The 12,487-nt window shown below is 39.5% G+C and overlaps 1 non-coding gene across 1 annotated transcript; it reads right to left on the bottom strand.

Moving 5' to 3' along the window:
* Window positions 1-11,156: 11,156 nt before the first annotated feature.
* LOC141604249 (U1 spliceosomal RNA) lies at window positions 11,157-11,318 on the bottom strand. Its single transcript, XR_012525962.1, has one exon. It is a non-coding gene; the product is annotated as a U1 spliceosomal RNA (small nuclear RNA).
* Between the last annotated feature and the right edge of the window lie 1,169 nt (window positions 11,319-12,487).

The raw sequence follows: 12,487 nt of genomic DNA, 5'->3' as shown, positions 1-12,487 counted from the left end.
TACGGGTTAATTAAATTACTTAAAATTGACGGATGATTTTGGAAGTAATATTTACGTATCTCATTATAATTTGATTAAATAAGATACGGTCTAAGTGATCGAATTGTTTTATTACTTAGATGAAATTATTGTTTAAGGAAACAATTGCATTTGAATGAATAATTTATTATAAAAACAAGATGTTGTGATTTATAATTGGTAAATTATTTTGTTACAAGTAATTATGAATTACTAAGTCGATTTTGTACATGACGTATTTTTATTAATGCGTTGATTTTTAATATGTTAAAAATGCATAACAATTTTACATGACTTGTGACATGTGACAAATTGACAAAGATAAAATGGAATCCATTTTATCATAAATGGACCGAAATAGAGGGTGCATTAGGATAAATATTGTGTTGATTAATTAAGTGGAAAGCATAATCATTTTACCTAATTACTAGCCATGCATACCTAGTTACTCTTGTGAAGAACACCTTGCTCATGCATTGGCCCCCTTTACCCTCCCCTACCCGGTTTTCCTTGTGGAAAAGACCAAAGTGTTTTCTCTATTATTTACCTAATACACTACATCAAAAGTTTGGTGTATTATTCATTCATTCTATCATCTAAAATATAGAGTTTTAGAGATACAAAGTTACTTCTTCTTTTCCCTTCTCTTAACCGAAAATTAAGAGACCAAAATCAATATTTTTGGGTCAATTTTATTTAGATTAATATTGTTCTAGTATTAATAATATTAATTTTATTAAGAGGTTATCGTGGGTATTATTCCTTGGGAGGGATTATAAACTTAAATCCTTTGTTCATCCAATTTTAGGAGAGCTCAAGAACAAGTGAGTAGGAGAACTCATTTGTGCCCAATAATCCGAAATTTCTATTGTAAGAATGACGATTTCTTCTTTATCATTATTCATGTTTGTATGCATAAGATCTAAATTAATTTTATGACTAAATTAAATCGTAACATATAAGAATATGTTGTATTATGAGATATAGATTTCTAACAGGACTCACTTGGAGATTTAGTTTTCGGTTACTTGTCAATAAGAGCACCTAGACCAAAATAATATTTATAACTTCACAAACAACTCTACTATTAGTAAAGAGGCAAGTAAAGGTCGGATCCCAAGGAACGGGTATTGATGTAGGATTTTCGATTGCAAGTAGCGGTGTCTAGGGGTGTCATGATTTGGGGTTGTGATGAGAAGATCACTAAACTAAATAGCAATAACAGTAAACAAGCAAGATGGTTAAAAAAGAGATGTAAACAATTGATTAAAAGCACTAGGGTGTCATGGGGTCATAGGGGATTCATGGGAATTGATCATACAAACATATTCTCAAATTATAAGCAAGCAATTATTGTTGTGATGGATCGAGTTGGTTTATATCTTACAGTCCTAGGAAGGTTTGGGTCCCGAAGCCGAATCGATTAGATTGTACAACACCTACAAGTCGGCTTAATCCTCTCTACTCAACTATATGCATGGTCTAATGAGACTCGAGTTGGTTTATGTCTTACAAGTGTCATTAAAAAGGTAGGTGATGGGTAAAAAATGCAAGGATTCATAGGCTCGCATTTCATCAAACATAACATGTGCATAAGTTGAGATCACAACAAGCACATAACAAATTCCTTGTAAGCGAATTAAGTCGGTGAATGTAAATGACGTGAATTGACAACCGCGAAAATAAAAATGCATGTGAGTGGCGATTTTGGCATGCGCGAAAATAAAACAAGCAAACAAGTAAGTGTAACACCCCCACATACAGAGGAGCCTTAACTAGGCCTTCCTTAGCATATAAAGGCGCTACCATCTCGGTTGCCCGAGGATAGTAATAATCAAGTGTCGATAAAAGAACGATTAAATTACTTTACAAATCATCTATCCAACTAATGATACAAAAGATACAACTCAAAGTCTACTAGCTACAATTATTAAATCTCGTGGCGACTCATCCCTGCCCGGACTCCAGCTAGCAACCACATGAACACCTGCTAAGACGGACTTCTCACCATAAGGGATCCCGGCAGACACATCAACAAACAAGACAACCACACAAGGTCAGTACTGAGATAAGACACAACAAAGACAACGACAGCCATCACAACAGAATAAGACAATCGATCACAATCAGGCACTCCACTCCATCTCCGTTACCGACTGTCCACTGGACCAGCCCTGCCAGTGGGGGACCGCAGCCGTTCCCACCTAAGCCACGCTCATCATACCGAGCGATAACCCTGTCCCATTAATGTTCACATCCCCTTCCGTGGCGGGTTCCACGAAGGGCGAAACTAGGGCGTGAAGCCACTCCCGCAAGTGACTCCACTCAGTCGAGAACGCATCTCGAGAACCACAGACAAACAATCACAATCACAATCACAACATCGTCTGAATCAACCAATTATACTAATTACAACACAACAACAACGATTCAACGATCGACGCACTAGACTATCTACAGAAACTGAGTAGGCGAACCTACCTGTACGCAACCGCAACCAATCCATGCCGACATATGTCATAACCAGCAACCAAGCAAAGCCTATAAGGGCAAACAACTGTCTATTACTATCAAGCAAACCCTAATCACAACCAAGGGAACAGTGATGATGATTATGACATACCTATAAGGAGAAACCCGGCAAAAGACCGCTACCCGACACAAGCTACGCTCTCCTAAGGCACAGGGACCTTCAAAGGCCTTCCATGGAGGTTTTGTGGTGAGGAGAAGGGAAAGGGGCGACTGATGGATGGAAGAAATGAGGCGGAAATGATTTGCGGATTTAACAAAACGCGATATAAAACCCTCGCTGCAAACTCGATACTCGATCGAGTACCCAACCTACTCGATCGAGTAACCCCCTACTCGATCGAGTAACTAAGCTACTCGATCGAGTAGCCTCTACTCTATCGAGTACCACTCCCAACTCGTAACCCAAGATAACTTTGGTACGACTTTCTAGGACTACTCTCGCTCCCCAAGGTCGGTCAACACTGGTCAAAGGATCTCCAAATGGGCGGGTATTACCGTCTTCCCCCCTTAAAAGAACTTCGTCCCCGAAGTTCAACTCACCTATCCCAACATATATGACACGTAAAAACACGACACTGCTATTCTTCCCACTCGAGTCATGACTCCCCAGAAATACCATCCCCCCATGTCATCATCATCACTGTCTACGCTCTACTCGTAACGACTCTTACTACTATGATACGCACATTGTCACCGTCAACCGTTACTCTATATATATAAAACTTCACTTTCGCAATGCAAAGCACAATCCGCGATCACCCGACATATGGTAAAAACTGTCAGACTATCAATCCAGAACATGTTTCTCATCGACTTTCCAACTACGTCCCATATCAACTTTCGTGCTATACAACTAATGCCACCATGTTACTCACAACGTGATTCTATTACGATTCATTGTACCATAATTATTTCTTCATGACTGCCCATTGAAAAATATACAACACATTCACTTATAGAACTAAAGTAATCACATATTCTTCGGAAATTTTGTAATTAAAGCAAAACATACTACCAATAAAACATTATAAACAAGCAAAATATAATTCAAAGCCGCCTTTTCCTTTCGCGACATTACTCTTCCCCTCTAAAAAGGAACTTCGTCCCCGAAGTTCACCGTCAAAATCACAAGACACATTACCTATTACTTGTAGCATTACATTAGTTAAAAGTTATATTATTTGTTACGGACATTACTTACTACTATGTTCTCGATAACCTATAAATCATACACAAATCACTGGACTAACTAGCCGCCGTTGAGAAAGCATGTTAACATTGTACGTCCAAATGTAAGAAAGGATGTGACTTCAAAGGATAGATGGAAACATGGTATATGGAATATTTAAAAACAACAAGAAATCATCACCACTTCACTACTTGTTACAAATAGGTACATAGAAAACTCAAGCACGACTTCCAACATACAAAATTAACGGTTCCCAGATGTTATTAAGCACTAACAACCACGTTAATATCAAACTTGTAATTATAAAACAATTGCACACTTTTAATTTTTGAAAACCTCATGTAACAGTGCTACTCGATCGAGTATCTGAGGGTACTCGATCGAGTGCCATGCTACTCGATCGAGTGTCTTGGCTACTCGATCGAGTAGCCCCAGTTCAGAATGCTTTCTCTCTTCCTTTCCTGCAGCTACTCGATAGAGTACGGGGTACTCTGTCGAGTACCTACAGGCCAATTTCCTTACACAACCTGTCATAAACCAATAAATATATACATGACCGTCACATAAATTGAGTCGGGATGATGCCCCGACTCCCAATCATCCTGCAAAAGGTTAGAAATAGCAAATCCGGCCTTATGGCCAACAATACAAATTCATAAACCGCGTCTCAATAAACTAACTACGAACGTCTAACAATACTACCAACATCAACTACCATAAACAAAGATAAGAGTAAGGAGTATCACTCCTGCTGCTGCTGCTGCTGCTGATCAACCATCACCTCATCATCACCCCCTCCACCTCCAGGCATACCTGCACCCGATGAACCAACACCCGCATCAAATCCTGCTCCTGCTCCCGGGCTCACATACCATGGGGTCAAGCCACCGTAGGCAAAGGACTGAGGTGTCCCCCACGTCGACTGTTCCACCCCGTAGGAATGGAAAACCCCTGAGTAGTCCCCAACTCCACTCCACCAAACTGGGTGAGGTCCCTCGGTCCCTATCCCCTGAGTGTACGCCATCTCGTGCATATTCCTGAGTGTCAAGGTAGATGACACTCGCTCTGCTAAGTAGCTGGATCATGTCTCCGGGGTGTCGAGGTAAGGGTAGCACGAGAAAGGATGCTGCTGCTGCTGTGGCGCTACCGGCTGTGGCCTAGTCTCCGAGGCCCGTTCCCTCACTCGACGGGGTCCTCTCCCCAATCTAGGCCTCTCTACTACCGCAACTCCCGCATTCTCGCCCTTCGTCGGCTCCGGTATCACCTCGAGAATGGTGTCGTCGATGAGATAAGTCTGCAGCTGGCGGGGTCTATCCTCATCCTCCTCCTCCTAATCCTCTTCGTCCACATCCACAGCCACTACCGCCGGCTCTAGGGGCTCCGTCGGTGGGAGGTGCTGAGGAGCTGGAATTTTCATCCAACTCATGCCCCATACCCTCCACGCTAGGCTACCGTCAGCCAAGGTCCTCAACCATTTCAGGTCGAGATAGTAGTCACGGTCCATGGTAGGCACTGGGGTAGCTAGAGGCACATACCCCGAAGAAGCCTCAAAAGAGGTTAGCTTTTCAGCTAAGCGAGTGGCGATAGCGCCACAACTCAGGTACCGGGAAGAGGAAGAAGTCATCAAGGCAAGGGCAGCACAAACCATGGAAGGAGAATTAAAGACCACTTTCCTGGCCCGCTCCGGGTTGAGGTAAGACATCAGAAGCAAGACCTCATGATTATTCAGTTTACTGATATCCTTTCTCATAAAGGAGGTTCGAAAGAGAACGGAGAAAGACCCTCAAGGTAACGTGTTTGAACGTCATTAATCGGCATGTTGCTCGAGGTGGGAGCTTGCTTTCCAGTCGACAAGGCATCGGGCGCGAGACACCGCACTCGGCTGGAATATCGGTGATGGAGTCCTTGGGAGGCTTGGCCAACCCAAGGTGAGAGGCAAACAAATCCATAGTCAGCAGAAAACTGGTATTCATCAACCTAAACTCGACGGTCTGGCCCGCTGGGTCATAGCTAAAGGAGCTCATGAACTCCAAGGTAAGAAAAGGATAAGTGTGTTTCCTCAGCCTATACAACCCAGTAAGACCCAAAGTCTCAAAAATGTGACGGACATCCGTCTCTATCTCTAAATCCTCCAACACAGTGGTGTCTATACACCTCATGGGTCTCATTTTGCGTTTTTGTAAAGCTACAAAACGCTCCCTCTGCTTGAAATTAACAAAAACAATGGAAGGGTACTACGGAACCGCGGGTACCACGGGTCCGCTCCCTTCCCCAATCTCCGGTTGATTACCCCTTCCCCGTTTACTTTGACCAATCCCTAGGTTCAGTCTCGGCATCTGTTTCGACATATGATCAGATAAACTTGTATAAACATGTACACATATACCTCACGTAATTTGGTCTTTACATGTTCAGCTAGGTATGCAAATTTCACCACCAAATTCGACATGTGAAGCACATAATTCATGCCATTAAACTTGAATGCTCAGCTAGGTATACACATTCACCAACAGTTTCCTCACATTGATATATAAACTCAGTTTACAACTACTCATGAACCACGGCTATGAAAAATTTATCATGGTGAATATACATGTTCAACGAATTCCAATATCCTAGCATGATTCTAAGGCTACGCCACAACACTTCCAGTAACATGTGAGACAATTATACAAGTTCGTGGAGAAGTGATTTAGAACATACTATTATTGTCTTCAATATCAAAACAAATAACTCAATTAAACTTGTCAGACGGTCTTACAGCTGCCATTATTTTGACATGTTCTTCATCATGTAGCATCCCTACTAACATATTGAAGTTCAACTTTACTTAATCATTCATATACATCACCAATTTCCACATGTGAATCCCGAATTTCCATTTGAGGCACTTTTCAGACGGAGTTTTAAGGCACTTTCTAAGGTGAAAATCATCAAAATTCATTCTCCAACATGATACCAACAATGTATAATACTTAATTCCATCATCTAATCAATGTAAATCAATCAAAAATCAATTTCTATTTTGTAAACCCTAGAATTTTCGGCCCCCTAATTTCAACTTTCTAGTCTAATTTACAGCATTTAATCACCAACAAATACGAAAAGTAAGCATGTGAATCATATTTCATCCATTAAAAGCAACAATATAACCATACAAATCGAAAATTTCAGATTACATAACCATCCTCAACAAGTTTAAAGCATAAAAACATAGAAATAGAGAAGAAATCATACCTTGATTATGTGATCAAGCAAAGGAACGAAAATAAACAAGGAAAATCAACCCCAAGAATCACTACTAACCCAAGAATGTGGGAGATTTTGAGAGGGATTAGGTTTAGATGTGTCGAAATATAGATGAAGGATGAAGAGAATGGGAAAGAATTGGGGCTTTAAGAAACCCGTAAGCCTCACTGTACAGTAACCTACTCGATCGAGTGCCTAGGGTACTCGATCGAGTACCACCCTACTCGATCGAGTAGGAGCCATTTCATCGAGTGTCTGCAGAAATTTCCACATCCCGACGTCATAGCTTCCTAACTTGATCAGGTGAGGTCTACTCGGTCTAGTACGCACCCGCACTCGGTCAAGTGTAGTTAAGTACTTGTTCAGAAGAACTAAGTAACTTTGAAGATTCCTGCAAAACAACATTGTGTGTCGATTCCAAACTAAGTTCGGAATTCGGCACGAGTTATCATACTCCATCACGTATTACCATCATTATCGCGCAAAAATGCAATTTCAACGAATAAGATGCACGTCACATTATGCTATACAAGTTACCCAACTCTGTTTACCTGCCCCGAATTATTCATAAACATATTCATGCCAGCATATCACACTTAAATTTTACTTTACATGTTACTACAAAACTCGTATTCACTTCAATTTGAAGTGTATGATTAACTTCAATCTTTCTTTCACTTATCATATGAATTCATACTTGTCAAAATAAATTATTCTATCATGTTTTACATTCTATCATAAGCCAATCATTTCACACATATCAATTATTACGCAGCGGAAAATTTCAACCAGCACAGGCATAAGCGCATCGCTACATGCTATACTACAAATTACAACTCGTCTATTCTATAACTATCATTATAGCAATTACTGTATAACTCATAAACTCGTACATGACTACCGTAAACTTATAACATACACCAACACCTTCACTCTTTATGTCACGACATCCACTTCTACATTCCCACGCATCTCTACCACGTTACTAATCACGCCAAAATCCAAAGATTACTTGACACGGCCCAAATACCACTATCACACTTATTAACTCTAGCAACAACGTAACCAGAGGTAGCTCCGGTTCAATTAACATACATATTACACATACACACACGGACTCCACATTCCCATACCATGTGGCTGGCTTAAGTGTTATGGGGTCAAGATTTTGAAATGAGGGCGCCTACTCACCCAAAACCTAGCATCAGCGGGGCTCCCATTACACATACACCAGGCTCATTTTATTAGACTCACTACGTTCATTATTTTCATTTGTTACAGGTTCCAAAATCGTCGCTCTGATACCACTTTGTAACTCCCCCACATACAGAGGAGCCTTAACTAGGCCTTCCTTAGCATATAAAGGCGCTACCATCTCGGTTGCCCGAGGATAGTAATAATCAAGTGTCGATAAAAGAACGATTAAATTACTTTACAAATCATCTATCCAACTAATGATACAAAAGATACAACTCAAAGTCTACTAGCTACAATTATTAAATCTCGTGGCGACTCATCCCTGCCTGGACTCCAGCTAGCAACCACATCAACACCTGCTAAGATGGACTGCTCACCATAAGGGATCCCGGCAGACACATCAACAAACAAGACAACCACACAAGGTCAGTACTGAGATAAGACACAACAAAGACAACGACAGCCATCACAACAGAACAAGACAATCGATCACAATCAGGCACTCCACTCCATCTCCATCACCGACTGTCCACTAGACCAGCCCTGCCAGTGGGGGACCGCAGCCGTTCCCACCTAAGCCCCGCTCATCATACCGAGCGATAACCTTGTCCCATTAATGTGCACATCCCCTTCCGTGGCGGGTTCCACGAAGGGCGAAACTAGGGCGTGAAGCCACTCCCGCAAGTGACTCCACTCAGTCGAGAACGCATCTCGAGAACCACAGACAAACAATCACAATCAAAATCACAACATCGTCTGAATCAACCAATTATACTAATTACAGCACAACAACAACGATTCAACGATCGACGCACTAGACTATCTACAGAAACTGAGTAGGCGAACCTACCTGTACGCAACCGCAACCAATCCATGCCGACATATGTCATAACCAGCAACCAAGCAAAGCCTATAAGGGCAAACAACTGTCTATTACTATCACGCAAACCCTAATCACAACCAAGGGAACATTGATGATGATTATGACATACCTATAAGGAGAAACCCGGCAAAAGACCGCTACCCGACTCAAGCTACGATCTCCTAAGGCACAGGGACCTTCAAAGGGCTTCCGTGGAGGTTTTGTGGTGAGGAGAAGGGAAAGGGGCGACTGATGGATGGAAGAAATGAGGCGGAAATGATTTGCGGATTTAACAAAACGCGATATAAAACCCTCGCTGCAAACTCGATACTCGATCGAGTACCCAACCTACTCGATCGAGTAACCCCCTACTCGATCGAGTAACTAAGCTACTCGATCGAGTAGCCTCTACTCTACAGAGTACCACTCCCAACTCGTAACCCAAGATAACTTTGGTACGACTTTCTAGGACTACTCTCGCTCCCCAAGGTCGGTCAACACTGGTCAAAGGATCTCCAAAAGGGTGGGTATTACAGTAAGCATATGAATAAATCCTAGTATGGCCAACTAGTTAATAAAAACTAGTCTATTACATTTCGGAAACCAACTCCTTGGTCCCTTGCCTCTTCATTCCATAAGTGGCTCCTTCTTGTGGGATTTGGAACACCTTCCAAAAATAGACTCCGTCTCGATGTAATCCGTCTTTTGGAAAACGCCGGTAAGAATAAATTATTACAATTGAATTACATAGCTATTCCTATTATATATTAATTAATAAAATAAATAAAACTATTAATTAGTTACAAACCGATGATACGAGATCGTATTTAATTATAAACAAATCGATATTCCCATTCATTTCGGGTAATAACGATTAAAATGAAACTAGGCCATACTAGGTACAACAAGAAAAATACTTTAAATAAATGACAATGATTCATTAAACTTAAATAAATATGCTTAAAATACTGTAAAATCATGCCAAAATCGCCCTATCTATCAATCGCTGGTATCCATCTCGGTTTTTGTGGATTTAATCGATTTTTAACATGTAAAAATCAATAATCAACTCTTAAATCTCATTTAAGTCCAAACTAATTGTCCAAACTGTTTTGAACCTGAAAATTAGTCCTCACTAATTTTATGATGAATAATTAGTTTGATTTGGTGATATTTTGCTAATTTAATCGGTAAAATCATAATATTTAAGTAAAAATCCAAAATAATTGAAAAATTACCCAAAAAATTGAAACAAAAATTTTGAGTATTCTAGAACACTCCCAAGAACACCAAAATGTCAGAAAAATTGCCCCAAAAATCAGGATAAAATTTAAGAAGAAAAAGATCAATATTTATCTGTTTTTTAACCACTAAAACCAATAAACATCAAAACAAACTAAAAACACATATTAAAATTCACTTTTAACATTTAAATAATATTTTTAAATGTACATAAATTTATCAGGGGCAGAATCAAATGTTTCAAAATTATGATTTTTTTTTTTTTTTTTGGAAGGAATTATCTCCACTTTTATTCATCCAAATATGGGCAAGTAAAAGGGGAGTAGTCTTACAAAGCTATCCACTACTTTGGCTAGGAGAGCCAAAATCTAACTATTGAGATGTTATACAATATCATTATAAACTTGATCATTACTACAAGCAAGTAGTCGAACACCGACTAAATATTTGATATGCTTGACGAGTGTGAGCTTAGGTCGTTCCCTTCCTTCAAAAATCCTCTGGTTGCGCTCGTGCCAAAGTAAATGAACAGTAACTGCAAGGGTGCAAATGAACCAGCTGCAAGATCAATGTTTGCTACGCTTTCTGCTGCTAATCCAGCCCACTTCCCGTTTAAGAGACATCCCTGCCCTGCGAATCCCAATCCAGACTAGTATTTCTTCCCAAACAGTTTTTGCATAGTCACATCCAAAAAAAAGATGAGACTGGTTTTCCTCTGCTTTTTTGCAGAGACAACATCTATTAGGTAGAGCCATTCCTTTCTTGACCATGTTATCAACAGTAGGAAGCTTATTTTCAATGGCCAACGAGAGAGTTAACCTGTGAGACGGAATGATAACAGGCCTGCTTAGTAGCTTAGATTTTTAACAAGGGTCGCGCGAACGCAGGCCCCCATTATAACAAATTATGACGTAGACTCTCCCACATTTGGGGAGATCTTAAGCGTGTGCATCTCCTGAGTGCAATGGAGACCACAAGCCTAGGCCATGGCCCTTCTTGATCGGCCATAGACCCCGTCCAGGTAAGTTTTATCGACTTTTACCTCATAAGATCAATAAATATGCAAAAAATTCGAACCAACCTTCAACCTTTTGCATACAATCAGTAGAAAACATGCATGAAATACCATAAAAAGTCCATGGACCGAATCAACTTTTAACTATTTTTAGTCAATTTTTAACTAAAATACAGCATTTTGACTCGGTTTTCTACCAAAAATCATTAAAAATAGCAAAATAACTTCAAAAATCACCAAACTTAACCACAAACCTTTTGAGGTCAGTAGGTATACATGCCCCAAAAATTTCATGCTAAAACATCTTCTAACACAATTTTTGAGTTTTTATAAATTATCTCATAATTCATTAAAATGCTTAAAATCAACATGCAAATTACAAGCCTAAGCTCTTATACCACTTGAAAGATCATAGATCCATATTAGACTCTCTAATAAAAATTAAATTATCTCATAATTTATCATTTAGGTGATCTATGTAACATGCATGCAAATATAAAAGCATAAAAATGAAAGTTTAAGGAAAAACAATTTCCTTACATTGATTTTATGGTAAAATGGGCACAAACTAGTTCACCTTATTAGTTTGTTCTTGAGCTTATAACAAATGGATGATCCTCCTTACAAATCTTCAAAGAGAAGATCTCCTTCAAGATGCACCAAAGAACTTAACCCAAAAATAATAACAAGTATTTAACTAGAAACTTGTTAAAATTATACCCTTGATAATATTTTAATATTACTAACTCTCTTAGTAAATATTAATTTGTATACTAACAATCTTAGTAAAGATGTATATTATTTTAGAGAGAGGAAGACCAAATAAAATATCACATGCAAAGTGTACAAGTGAATAATAGAAAAATGAACAACAATTTGGTCTATAAAAGGGGGGGGGGGGGACCGGGTGGAGTGTGTGTGAGGTGGAGTGTTCAATTTGTCTTATATTTTTAATATTACATCACATGCAAAATCTATATAAGATAACTTATGGTAGTATATAAAGTAAGGTGAAATGATTATGTTCCTAATCATCCACTACTCTATTTTACACAGTCCACTTGCCCATTTACGGGTCCATATTGGTTGTTATATTTGTCGCACAAATACGTGTAATTTTATTTTAAACATCATTTCATGTTTAAATACTTCCATAATTAAATCGTCCTGGTAAGGTACTTGG

The sequence above is a fragment of the Silene latifolia genome, chromosome 9 (assembly GCF_048544455.1).
Source record: "Silene latifolia isolate original U9 population chromosome 9, ASM4854445v1, whole genome shotgun sequence".
Classification (NCBI taxonomy): Eukaryota; Viridiplantae; Streptophyta; class Magnoliopsida; order Caryophyllales; family Caryophyllaceae; genus Silene; species Silene latifolia.
This window is presented reverse-complemented; position numbering and strand designations above follow the sequence as displayed.